The sequence below is a fragment of the Pelobates fuscus genome, chromosome 3 (assembly GCF_036172605.1).
Source record: "Pelobates fuscus isolate aPelFus1 chromosome 3, aPelFus1.pri, whole genome shotgun sequence".
Classification (NCBI taxonomy): domain Eukaryota; kingdom Metazoa; phylum Chordata; class Amphibia; order Anura; family Pelobatidae; genus Pelobates; species Pelobates fuscus.
In genome coordinates, this window is record NC_086319.1 from 386,168,694 (window position 1) to 386,183,374 (window position 14,681).

Genomic DNA, 14,681 nt, shown 5'->3' on the forward strand with positions numbered 1-14,681 from the left:
AATAGAAAGAAATAGCCTTTTAAAATACAAAGAGAAGAAAGAGAAAGATTTTAAAGAAATCCCTTTTATATGTAATTTTAGCACGGAAAACTATAAAGTGAGGAAAATTATTTCTAAATTTTGGCCTATCCTTTTACAGGATCCAGCAGCTAAGACCCTTCTCCCAGAGAAACCTTATTTTATCCATAGGGGGGTTAGTAACCTCCGTACTACACTTACCACTAGTTTTATTAAAGAAAAGTTAACCCTTTTAATACAGACAAAGGGTTCTATGGTTGTGGTCAATGTTTGGCGTGCAAGAGAACCACAAACAGGAAAAGGCATATTAAAAAGTATACGGATAAAGAGGGAACAGAATATCAAATTAAAGATTTCCTTACATGTTATTCCAAAAACCTAATCTATTTAATCATATGTCCGTGTGGTTTAAAATACATAGGAAAAACTACAAGACAACTTCATACAAGAATAGAAGAGCATGCACGAAATATTATGAAGGGTTTTGAAAAACATAGTGTTCCCTTACATTACAAAAATTACCATAATTGTGAAACCAAAGACACTATGTTTTTAGGTTTAAAAAAAGTGGAAAAAGATTGGAGAGGAGGGAATTTTGATGTAAAAATGAGTAAATGTGAAATGGAATGGATTTTTAAATTAGACACCCTGATTCCTAATGGACTCAATGCAGATTTTTAAATGTGTCATTTTTTAAAATAAGATCCATTTTTATCTCTCCTTTATCCATTTTATTATAATGCATTGCTTTAGACTCTCCTTCATATTTTTTATCTCTATTTTTTACTATCCTGATTTTATCACTTTTGGGTATTATGGTTCTTAAATTTTTTATGGTTCAGTATGTACAATGATGGGTCTTACATTTTCTATGGTTCTGTATGCACAATGAAGATTTTTATGAAGATTTTTATGTATATTTTTCTTAGGTCATACAAGTGTCTGTATAGGAGAGTTTAAAACTATATCCCAATCAGCTTAATGAAGGGTTTTCTGTATGTATATTTTTCCTTAAGTTATAAAAGTGACTATATGGGAGAGGATAACATTATATCCCTAGGAATAAAAAGTGAGGTCTTATAGTAAACACATACAGCTTTTATTAATAGTCAAGCAAAATGCAATTTATACACATGGATTCATTAAAAAAAACTGTAGATACAACTTATGGCGTAATCATTAAAATAAGTGTAAACTTAAGTGTTATATATGAAGTAAGCTGTAAAGAAAATGATCTTGTGTCTCCCTCCGTTCTCTTTTTTCTATGAGTATGCCGGTTCGCTTATGCGATAGGGAAGTAAAACCACCTATCGCAAGCTGGAACGCAAGCTGGAACGCACGGATATGACGTATCGGCTTACCACTGCGAAACCGGAAGTAACGAACCAAAAAGAATACCCGAAAATAAAGAGCAAAAGAGGCTTGACACGCAGGGCTTCACCATTGGCATGGTGATAGCCCGCGAAAGTAAGAGCCAAAAATTAATCAATTTACCCCTGAAAGGGGTACAAATAGCAGGACCAGTGCAAGAAGAAACAGAAAGACTTTTTTCACATCCAGCTGAGGAAGCCACCAAGGCGAAACACGTTCTGGGAACATTGTGAGCTAAAAAAGACTTTTGGAACACTGGACTTTTTATGCCTATATAGTGTATTTTATTGTATCGATATATATTTTAATATTTATATTTATATTCTTATTGCACATAGTATAATAAAGTTTATATATTTTTTTTATACACCATTGGCATTTTCCTGCTACTTGTAAAGAAGGAGTGTGGTCCTTAATCCACATATGCGATTTGTTCAGAGCCGATGTGGAAGGCTCTGGGTTTGTAAGTACCCTATTTTCCTTACTCTTTATTGAATTCACCACTTACGTTATTGCACCAGAGGCACTTTCCCTTATACATTCCAGAATACAAGAGAGGAAGATATTAAAAGAAGGGATAAGAGTCGCCTCTACGGACTCTGAAAAGCTTAGATTGAGCTATACCCTTATAGCTCCCGAAAGTGTGAGTGGGAATTTTGTAACTTCCAATTTTACTTATTTCAGTGTTACAGTCTGCACTATGTTTGGGTTTTTTTGTTTATACCTCTAGGAAACCCTTAAAGAATTATTGTGAATTCACATACTAAGGAAAACCTTAAAGAATTACTGTGCATTTTTATACTAAGGTATTGTTTTTTGACTTCTAATCTCCATCACCAGATATCTACTTTGGTCACCCACTCATATAGCGCTTCACCCATATTCTGATTTTACAGCATTTGTAAAAAGATAAGATTGGGGTGAGATAGCAGCTGAACCTTAGTGGGAATTTTTCACACTGGTTGATTGTATATATATTTTTTCACATATTAGCGCTGGTACTTTTCCTTTTTTTCTAGATAATAGCGAAGTATCAAAACATTTTCATGAAAAGTAGTTAGACAAAGGATCAATGTTTACAAAAATAACAATGCAAGACATAAATCATATATTGATTCTGCAATCACTGGATACATCTGCAATTGCATAATGTAGGTAACTGAGTGGTTAGAGTGTCACTTTTTTTCTCTCCTTTTTTTGACAATCTCTTTTTCATTGAAAGCTTCTCAAATGTATTACTACATACAGTCATAGCATACAGGTGGGAATCAGTTACAGAAGTAGGTCGATCTTCCCCACTGTGAGCATTACTTCTCCCTTGTGGTTTCCAATTTGGGTTTGCAAGAAGAGGTTCAGGTCTACTGGTATCATCTTACATGTTCAAGGGCGTTGTTTACGCTTGGCGTGTCACTTAGTTGTGTAACAACCTTGTGCACAGAACCTCCATGTATCCTGCTAAATTTCCTTGTCCCATGCATGGGAATATCTTCCCTATTCATGTTTGCCAGTTCCCTGCTCCATGATTGTAACCTGTTTTGCTATTGGGTCTAGTCCCCTGGGCACTAATGCCGGAGCCTAGGGCCTGGCAGTCTTAGTGTAGACCCCAGCTACCTGCACCCTCCACGAGTTACAAATCTGTGCAGCCTGATAAGTGAGCTCTCGTGGGGAACCACTTTGAGAGGAAGAGTGAAAATACAGTAGACGTCTTGAATCAGAGAGGTTGAGTTGGGAGAAAAAGAAGAAATTGTGAGGAGAAAGGGAGAGAGAAAGGAAGAAATAAAAAATGGGGGGAAGTGGAAGTGGAGGAGGGTGCTTGTCCTGAGTTGTTTCTCCAGTTACACCTGCACGACCCCCCCCCCAGGGTGCCCCCCAGGCACCGCAGTTACCCGTCCCCTTTACGGGCAAAACAGATTGTCTGTGGTGGGCTTAATGCGTTGTCTGTGTCCAAGTGGTAAATCCAAGTTCTCCAGATCTCCTTATGCTTCTCCAGTCTTCTTTTAGTTGCGGCAAGCCCCTCTTCCAGTTGGCGAATCTCTTCTGCTCTGCAGAGCCAGTCTTGGAATGTTGGAATGTCCCTCCATTTCCAGAAAGTAGATATTAGAGAGCGTGCTGCAGTTAGCAAGTGTCAGGAGAGGGAATTCTTAAATCTGGAGACCATGAGAGCGGAGCGGTTAAGTCACATATCTACCGGGTGCCAAATCACGCCTTCATCTGCCACTTTAAGCATATGTGTGTGGATTCTCTGCCAGTATGGGACAATCCTCAAGCACTGCCAGAAAATGTGAAGAAGAGAACCTGGCCCACATCCGCATCGCCAGCATGTATCAGGACTATCCAGGGAGAATGTGTGAAGTTTTTGAGGAGTATCATACCAGTGCGTGAGGATCTAATAGTTTATTTCTATGTAGTGCACACAGTTTGAACTGAGGTATGTATAGTGAGCAATCTTGTCCTATTCTTGGTTCGTCAATGTCATGTGGATTGCTTCCTCCTGTAAGGATTGAAACTTTCGGCGGGATGTTTCTCCGCATCCATTAGTAGTTGGTAGAGCATGGAAAGGTAGAGCGATACAAAGGTTCTGCCTTTCTGCAGATATCCTCCAACAGTGTCAGCGGTCTGTTCCGTTGTATCGTGTGAGATACTGATGAAACAAAGTGGCATAGTTGAAGATATCAAAACAATTTCATGGTGGTCTATCTGGAAGAAGATTGGCAAGGGGAATTTAACGCTCAATCGCAGCACATGTCTGAAAGGCAAACGTAGGAGCCCCTCCCTATGAAATCTAATGTGCTCCCTTCCAGCCCTGGGGGATACGCAGGGTTTCCCATTGCCGGGTTTCCCGTTACCGGGTACATTGGACCATCCGAAGTCGAAAGTGATAATTTAAATCTGACCTGCAGCCAAATCTTCAGTGTAGCACCGATAAACGGTTGGTCTCAGATCAGATCTCTAGCCTCTGCGTCTGGAAGCCATGCCGCTGTTTGTATCCAACCTGCATCCAAATGCAGCAGTTTCTTCCAGAAATATGGGATTTAGAGATGGAAGAACTGAACTCTCCTATAACACCGGAGGAGATTACAAGGAACATTAAAAAATCAGAAATCAGGGAAATCCCCTGGCCGTGACGGGTACTCACCACCTTTCTATGAAAAGTTTGAACCTCTGATATCTTGATACTTGGGATAAATAAGTACTCGCAGACACTTATAATACCTCTTTTAAAACCAGAAAAGGATGCAAGTTTTATGAGTAATTACCGTCCTCCATCCCTTATAAACACTGATATCAAGTTGTATTCAAAGATATTAGCGGAGAGAGTAAAAAAAGTGCTACCAAATCTGTTACACTCTGACCAAACAGGGTTCGTCACTAATCGTTCTGGTAGTGATAATGTTCGTAAAATCATGAACCTGATACAAGAAGTCAATACTAACTCATGTCCATCAGTATTTGTGGCTTTGGACACATAAAAGGCCTTCAATAGGGTTAGTTGGTCCTACCTTTTGAGTTTGAGGGTAGTGTTTTTGATAGAATTATGAGTCTATACTCATCTCCTTCTGGGAAGGTACGAGGGAGGAGGCTGGAATCGGATGCATTTACAATAAGAAATGGGACTAGAGAGGGCTGCCCACTGGCCCCTATGCTATATGTCCTCTCTATTGAGCCCCTTGCATCAATGATTAGATAATCAAAGAAGATTGCGGGAATTAAAAAAGAAAATCTACAATATAAAGTCTTTCTATACGCGGACAATGTAATTCTCACTCACTCTCAATTCCTGCCACCCTTAAATGTATTAACGATTTTAGCATGATGTCAACTTATAAAATTAATCTTAGTAAATCGCATGCCATCTATTCTATTCTAATCTATCTAATTTATATTTGAGTAGACTTAAAGAAAAATATGACTTTAACTGGGCCTCTAAGGCATTAAAATCTCTTGGAATTAATTTGGGATTTGAATGGAACAATATCATTACAAACAATTATTCCCCTCTCCTTCAAGAAATAGAAAATTCAATAATAAAATGGACACCAATGTATATATCCTGGCAATGTAGAATAACTATAAACAAAGATTACCTGATTTCAAAGTTTGAATATCTAATGTTTTCAGTACCCCTGTGTGTTCCCAGAAAGATCCTTCAGGAATGTCATAATACATTTTTTGTAATTTGTACGGGGACATAAAAAAACCTAGAACTTCTAATAAAAACCTATCTCAAAATCTAAGGGATGGGGGAACATAATTTCCAAATATTTGTATGTTACATGATGACATTATGATTACACACTTCACAGCTGGAAAATATAAAAAAAAAAATCAAGCCTCTTGAACAGGAATCAAAATATAATCTTATATGAATTTTGAGCCAATTTGGTTGATCTGGCTTGATACCTTAGCATCTAAAAACTTTAATATTCTAAATAAAATAGTTGTAGAACAATAAAGGTTTTTGTACAACTTAAAAAAAAGATATGGCATTTGGGAGATTCTTTCTACCACAGTAGCAATAGATAACAAATATACAATATAAATAAGTTGGCGCAAAGATATATAAAATAAAACAGATTCAACTCTAATATGCAGCTAACACTATAGACCTTGGTAGTAGGGTACATATAATGAAAAACATTATTAAACAAAAAGTGTTGGTGCGCAAAAATTGAACAAAAACACCTCAAGTGTTCATATATATAATAAAGTGCTTTTTAAGTGTATACACAGTGGAACTGGTGTTATCCCACATTCAAAACATAACAAACACATATGTGCATATAAACTGATAACCTGCAAATATGCACTGATGATTTCTGTAAGAGGGGAACAAAGCACTCCTAGTGCAATAAAGTTATTAAAATCATATAAAATACTAAAAACCTGTAAGAATAAAACTCACAAGTTGGGAGTGGTATAAGCCCCACTCCAAGCTATATCGCTCAGGGAGGATCCGCCCCTAGAGTACGTGGGATCCAAATACATGAAAAATGAACTTTAATTGGTATTTATATTAAAAAAGCTTCTGCAGCAAGTAAAAACTAAGTCCACCGTCTGCTCACCAAACCATAGGGAGTGAAGTGCAGTGAAGCAGTATCCACTGTCTTCCTCCCTATGGTTGTAATAGTTCTTCCCAGTGTACAAGCTGTAGCCACCTCCGTGTTCCTGGTCCCATGGTCCTGGACACGTTTTGGCCCTCCTCCTGGAGCTTTCTCAAACGAACAGCATCAATAGATATTATACTGGGGTATATCCCTGGTTTAAATCTACTCAAATTGAAAGAGGCAGGGAGATGTCTCTGAGATTTTTTTTCAAGGGAAATAAGCTTATGACCTTAAATTAAATACTAGAGAGTAAGCCCCTTTTGAAAATAGAATTTCTAAAATACATCAAAAGAAAAAAGTAGATACTAGCATTACTGACAATATCCTCTCGATAAAAGGAAGAAACAAGATTATTTCAAGGACTAATAGGATTCTGTATGAACATAAACCTAAAGAGAAATTAAACAGTATCACCAAATGGGATCAGGAAATGGGGATTACATTCCCATAAGAAGAATGGGCAAAAATGTTTAAATAACAAAAAATTAGACATGTGTAATTCGTTTCGGCCCGAATATGAATTCGGACGAATTTCAGGCAATTCGGACATTCGGGTACTTCCGAATGTCCGAACAGCCGAAGTGCCGAATTGCCAAAGTGCCGAATTACCGAGGTCCCGAAGTTCCGAAATTACCGAATTTCCGAAGTTCTGAAGTGCCAAAGTTCTGAAGTGCCGAAGTTCCGAAGGTGCCGAAGTTCCGAAGTTGCCGAAGTTCCGAAGTGCTGAATTGCCGAAGTTCCAAAGCACAGTATTGCCTAAGTACTAATATACTTAACCAGTGGAAGAAGAAGAATGTTACACTGTATACTATTTTAAATAAAAAGTATAAAAACATAGCCAGGATTCAGCTGTAAGCGTTTGCAACACTTACAACAATCAAGTAATACACATTCGTATAAAATGTAAGTTACTTGGCCAGTCAATGTAATGACAGGGATGAATAAGTAGATAACTGCCTAATTCCCACGGTATTAGGGAGCTATCTACTGAAAGTCTGAAAGACCTAAATTGGTCTTTCAGCCAAATTTACTAATAATAAGTCAAGATTACTTAGTATTAGTAAATTATGCCCCTACTCGCTATACCGTGAAAAAAACACACGTCCCCCCTCCCAATTGCCCCCCTCCCCGGGCCCCACCCCTGAACGGTGGGTGGGGGCCCTAAAGTAAAGTAATGGGGAGGACCTATTGTCCTCCCCCCCCGGTCCCCACCCTTGAGCAGCGGGTGGGGGCCCTAAATCAGAATAAGGGGGGGACCTAATGTCCTCCCCCCTGGCCCCCACCTCTGAGTGGTGGGTGGGGGCACTAAATACCAATTGGGGGGACCTAATGTCCTCCTCCTGGCCCCCACCCCTGAGCGTTAGGTGGGGGGCCTAAATACTAATTAGGGGGTGACCTAATGTTCTCCCTCCTGGCCCCCACCCATGAGCGGTGGGTGGGGGCCCTAAGCATTAATGGGGGGACCTAATGTCCTCCCCCCTGCCCCCACCCCTGAGTGGTGGGTGGGGGCCCTAAATACTAATTGGGGGGACCTAATGTCCCCCCCATGGCCCCCACCCCTGAGCGGTGGGTGGGGTACCTAATGTTCTCCCCCTGGCCCCCACCCTTGAGCGGTGGGTGGGGGCACTAAATACTAATTGGGGGGACCTAATGTCCTCCCCACTGGCCCCCACCTCTGAGCGGCGGGTGGGGGCCCTAAATAAAAAAATTAACCCCCCGAGTGACATGGGGTCCCCAAACCCCTAGTCACCCCCCTCCCTCAAAAAATTAACCCCTACCTACCCCGCTCACCCTAAAAATAATGAGGGGGGACCTTTAACTAAATACCTGAAAAAAAACTTACCATTTGATGATTTCTTTCTTCTAAAATCTTCCTTTTTCAGCCCCAAAAAAGGCCAAATAAAAATCCATAATAACTGACGCACTTAATAAAAAAAACAGTAATGGGGAGGACCTATTGTCCTCCCCCCGGTCCCCACCCTTGAGCGGCGGGTGGGGGCCCTAAATCAGAATAAGGGGGGGACCTAATGTCCTCCCCCCTGGCCCCCACCTCTGAGTTGTGGGTGGGGGCACTAAATACCAATTGGGGGGACCTAATGTCCTCCTCCTGGCCCCCACCCCTGAGCGTTAGGTGGGGGGCCTAAATACTAATTAGGGGGGGACCTAATGTTCTCCCCCCTGGCCCCCACCCCTGAGCGGTGGGTGGGGGCCCTAAGCATTAATGGGGGGACCTAATGTCCTCCCCCCTGCCCCCACCCCTGAGTGGTGGGTGGGGGCCCTAAATACTAATTGGGGGGACCTAATGTCCCCCCATGGCCCCCACCCCTGAGCGGTGGGTGGGGTACCTAATGTTCTCCCCCTGGCCCCCACCCTTGAGCGGTGGGTGGGGGCACTAAATACTAATTGGGGGGGACCTAATGTCCTCCCCACTGGCCCCCACCTCTGAGCGGCGGGTGGGGGCCCTAAATAAAAAAATTAACCCCCCCGAGTGACATGGGGTCCCCAAACCCCTAGTCACCCCCCTCCCCCCAAAAAATTAACCCCTACCTACCCTGCTCACCCTAAAAATAATGAGGGGGGACCTTTAACTAAATACCTGAAAAAAAAACTTTTCACTAAAAATAATGAGAGGGGACCTTTAACTAAATACCTGAAAAAAAAAACTTACCATTTGATGATTTCTTTCTTCTAAAATCTTCCCTTTTCAGCCCCAAAAAAGGGCAAATAAAAATCCATAATAACTGATGCACTTAAAAAAAAAAACAGAGAGCCAAAAAAAAATAATCCATCTTCACCCAGTGAGTGTTCCCCGCAGACTGAGCTCTGCAGGGCGGGGGAAGGCTTATAAAGCCTTGCCCCGCCCTGCAATTAGGCTCAGAGCACTCTGATTGGTGGGTTTAAGCCAACCAATCATGTAGACCCCCTAAAATAAATAAACCTCTACAAATACTCTTAATTCAGATTCTATTGGCCACAAAAATGTGTATTACCAGATGTTGGAAGACCCCAAAAACTCCCCGCTGGACTAAAATTAAACTTCAGGTGGATTGGCAGTGATTAATGGCGAAAGCAGTCTAGACAAATTTCGAAAATCTAGACTTGTATAATAGAATTTGAAACCGGTGGGAGAAAGCATTCAACTCATCGTGGGCCTAGTAAATGCCCCTCTACCCCTTGATGGGTGCACCTGGCAATAGAGGTGTGTGTGAAGTTTATGCATGGATGTTTGATGTATTTACCTTAAGGACATCTAATTTATCTAATCTTCGCATATGTAGTAGAAGAAGAGGAATGAATGTCAAGAATAGAATTACCTACTTGATATATATTTTTTTTTTAATTCTTTATTTTTCCTTTTCATAGCGCATATAATGAATTCTTACATTCCCGCCTCGCCACAACAGCGATTGCGGGCGTAGTATGGTACATAGTCATATAATTTTATGTTGCGCCATTAGGAGTGTTATTCAACTGAGTTACATTTGTCCTGTCCGAAGACAGATCTTTGCATGCAATAACTTATAGCCATATATAGATGTCATATATACAAGTCATTGTGGTATAATAATGAGGGAACAATATTCCTCTGAACATTGGTGTACAGTGAGAAATAAACAGGCAAAAATACATAAACAAATCAACAAAATCAGATTGGTAAGACATTCTCTTGGTGTGCTGTACCGGTTTGCTCGTTATCATGTTAAGTGACCTGTTGGTATGGGGTTATGCGGGTGCCATGGGTGGGACAGTTGCTTCATCTGACCTCCTCCTCCTCCCTGGTATACAGGATCTGTTGTTGATTTGCCGTTAAGTTCAAAGAAGCCCTGGAGAGTTAAGTGTAGATAGATAGATAGATAGTGTGACAGAATGCCTGCCACCCCGACTGGGTACCTCAGTCGAACGATGCTCCTAGTGCTCACCAGGGACCATCAGCACCGCACTCGACACCATAACCACCGCCAACCTCACAAACCGCTGCAGCTTGGTTTGCGGTTTCGGCGTCCTCCACTCACCCTGGACCCAAGACTGGGCTCCAGCTTCCAGTGGGTGAACCTCTCCTAAATCCAGAGAACAGGAACCAGGAACAAGAACAGCTCTTACAAGAGCACAAAAGGCCCAATGAGACCCAAAAGCTCAATTTTTGTTTTCATTAACACTTGGAATACTGTCATACATAGAAACATAGAAACATAGAAACATAGAATGTGACGGCAGATAAGAACCATTTGGCCCATCTAGTCTGCCCAGTTTTCTAAATACTTTCATTAGTCCCTGGCCTTATCTTATAGTTAGGATAGCCTTATGCCTATCCCACGCATGCTTAAACTCCTTTACTGTGTTAACCTCTACCACTTCAGCTGGAAGGCTATTCCATGCATCCACTACCCTCTCAGTAAAGTAATACTTCCTGATATTATTTTTAAACCTTTGTCCCTCTAATTTAAGACTATGTCCTCTTGTTGTGGTAGTTTTTCTTCTTTTAAATATAGTCTCCTCCTTTACTGTGTTGATTCCCTTTATGTATTTAAATGTTTCTATCATATCCCCCCTGTCTCCTCTTTCCTCCAAGCTATACATGTTAAGATCCTTTAACCTTTCCTGGTAAGTTTTATCCTGCAATCCATGAACCAGTTTAGTAGCCCTTCTTTGAACTCTCTCTAAGGTATCAATATCCTTCTGAAGATAGGGTCTCCAGTACTGTGTACAGTACTCCAAGTGGGGTCTCACCAGTGTTCTGTACAATGGCATGAGCACTTTCTACTGCTAATACCTCTCCCTATACAACCAAGCATTCTGCTAGCATTTCCTGCTGCTCTATTACATCCTGTGTGTAGTTGGATACTGCCCCATTGTTCAACAATGTTTAGCATTGTGTGGGAAGAAACACTTTGAGACTCCTTGACAGTTTTAAAATATGCACATATAAAGCCCACTGGACCACCGGGAATCATTATTATTATTTTTTTTTTAATATTTGTGAAGTTATCAGTTCCCCTATCCCACCCCCTATACACACACACACTACATACCCTATACTATTATTATAAGCTTTTGCCCATTCTCAGCGTTTTTATATTCTCTTATTTTTTATACATCATACACACTATACCCCTATGGGATGGCAGATAAGAACCATTTGGCCCATCTAGTCTGCCCAATTTTCTAAATCGTTTCATTAGTGCCTGGCCTTATCTAAGTCTAGGATAGCCTTATGCCTATCCCACGCATGCTTAAACTCCTTTACTGTGTTAACCTCTACCACTTCAACTGGAAGGCTATTCCATGCATCCACTACCCTCTCAGTAAAGTAATACTTCCTGGTATTATTTTTAAATGTTTGTCCCTCTAATTTAAGACTATGTCCTCTTGTTGTGGTAGTTTTTCGTCTTTTAAATATAGTCTCCTACTTTACTGTGTTGATTCCAATTATGTATTTAAATATTTCTAGCAAACACAGCACAAACATGTAATTAAATTTGCTTGCACCATGCAAAACAAACACAGAGGGCATTTTCCCTATCCAAAAGTAAGTTAACAGGGCTCTGTGCATGTGATGCCACGGAGGGGCCTGAAGTTAGCATACTCATGTTGGGGTGTGTGCTTCTCAAGCAACAAAGATCAAATGTTTTAATAATGTATCTTCAACTGCAGGATTTATTATCCTTCCATGATGCATGTGTTATACATTTTATATTATAGTATGTTAATTTGTTGTTATAAGAAGAATAATAAATGTGTCAGTAGTTATGGTTTTTGGAGTCTCCTGGTATGTACAACAGTTATGTGTCCCACCATTTTGCCACTTAATAGAGATAGTACTAACACAGTTCCTCTTTCTCATCAGCAGTATTGGTTTTGTTCCAGATTGGACGGAATTCATTAGCTGATTGCTCTCAGCCAATGAACTCCTTCCAAACACGAACAAAAATTATATGGTTAATGTGGAAGGTGTTGGATGGGGGAACTTTGTTTTAGTGATATTACTAAAGAACGACTTGACCACAGGTGCCTGAGGAACATACAGTTAGAGGCAAAGGGTTTGACACACACGTTTGTGATGGCGCCAGTAGGCTACTAACCACACAAGTACAGGCTTTCCCATTAGCTCTGAAAGCTTTAAATACATAACATTATTCTTTATATCCCTTTTTTTCCCAACAGCACCTCAAGCTTAACTGAATGTTCTATATAAAACTTTGTAAACACACACTGAAAGGTTTATGTTTTGGAACTCAGTTAGGATAGCTATTTCGTTTTTGCTTTGTCTATAATTAGATATATCATATATTTTAGCTTGACATTGCTTGACGTGGATGTGTCTACTTTCATAACATGTTTATTGGTTTGTTTCTGTATTTATAAGAAATAGCCCTGTTGTGTCCTTTTTTTAATCTGGCAGAAGACGTATCAGATGAAAATATATCACTATGGCTGTTTGAATATGGGGCGTGGATACAATCAGTCTCTTTGATGACGGCTGTGGTTTTGCGTAAAGTGTCAGAGCAGTTAACCTGCTAGCTATAGATTAAATCACAGTAACACTTTTCACAGAGCCTGGACATGTAAAATCAATTAAAGGAACACTGTAATGGTAAAAATTATTAGATTTAAATTTAACATTAGAGTTTTCCTATTATTGCTTAGATTCAGCGTTTATAGAAAGTAAAATAAATAAATAAATAAATAACTTTCTTCTTCCTGAGTAGTATTATTAGGGATCTGACTGGCCGCCAATGTGTGAGGGGCTGAGAGGGGGGCACTAGGTCCTCTCCCCTGAATCTTGTAATTGACTGCCCCACCCCCCATTTATTGTTAGTAACTATCTTCATCCGCTCGCTACATGTCGGGATAGAGGTGTAAGTAAGCTCCCATTACTTATTATTAGAAGTTCCCCTGCCTGATGCCCACAAGTTAGAGCCCTGTCATTCCATAGATCCTATGTAATGGGGCTTTTTGCTAGCGACTGGCAATGGATGTTGAGTTGCTAGTCATTTTTATAATGAATTGAATTAAAATTTTATAACTTTTTTCTGTTTTAGAGTAACTGTTTTAGAATTCCATTTTAAAAAGAATCATAGTATAATAAAGACATATAATATAGAAGAATACCTATTTATTTAATAACCTAGAAGGAGATAAATACCAAACAGTATTTTTTTTTATTTAGTTTAATAAGCATACATTGATAACTGCTCTTCTGCACAGCTGGGTATTTTACATGATTCTTCTATCAATACGCACTGAGAAGCTTGTGATGTGAGGAATGTGACATTCTATTTGTGTTATCTGCTGTATCTAAAAATAGGTATCTATAACATACTTTGGTTTAACATAATGTGACGCATATGTATTTAGTTCTAAAACAAATTTATACTGTTGTTTCCCTATTTAGAAAAGGCAGCCACGCTGAATCCCTTTTAGATTTTAACTCAGCTGTTTATGTTGTTAAAATTATATCTTTATGTAAAGGTCTAAAATACCAGATCTGAATGCATTTTTAATGTCGGCTCAGGCTGAACTACATGTCCTTTACCATTGATAAACAATCAAATCTATCATGATGCTTTGTGATGTTAGAATCTCTTGGGTAAGCTATCTTTGGTGTCCTTTTTTTTTTTTTATGACCAAGCATATATTATTATTTATTATTTTATAATAGAGTTATTTTAAATTTGATCACCCTGAACAAGTAATACATATGCAACCCTCCCAAGCTATCTCAAGATGCTTCCAACTCTCCATTTGATCTTTTATCAAGGGGTAAGTAAGTTTAAATATATAATATTTTATTGTTGAGGACTCTAGATAAATTTAAAATGTCATTGTGGTTTTGTTTTGGGAAGACCCATAGTATCTTGACTTCATATTTATTTGTTGTGATTATGCACAATTTTGTTGATACAATCTAGTTACATATTTAGGTTGAATGAAACCTATTCACATGAGTGAGACTCGTCACTGCAAACAGTTCTTAGAATAATAAAAATATATAATCACTCATGAAGAAGATAGCACTGTTTAGATGATTACTCAACATAGATATGCATGTGTGCATTAGGCAATCAGGATGTATTTAGTGATATGGTAGGATTTACAGAATTAGCTAATCCTGCCTAGATACCTAAAAAACTGCTTTCTGCTTCCTACTTCATCACTAATAATTATGGTCAAGAGTGGGAATTTGTA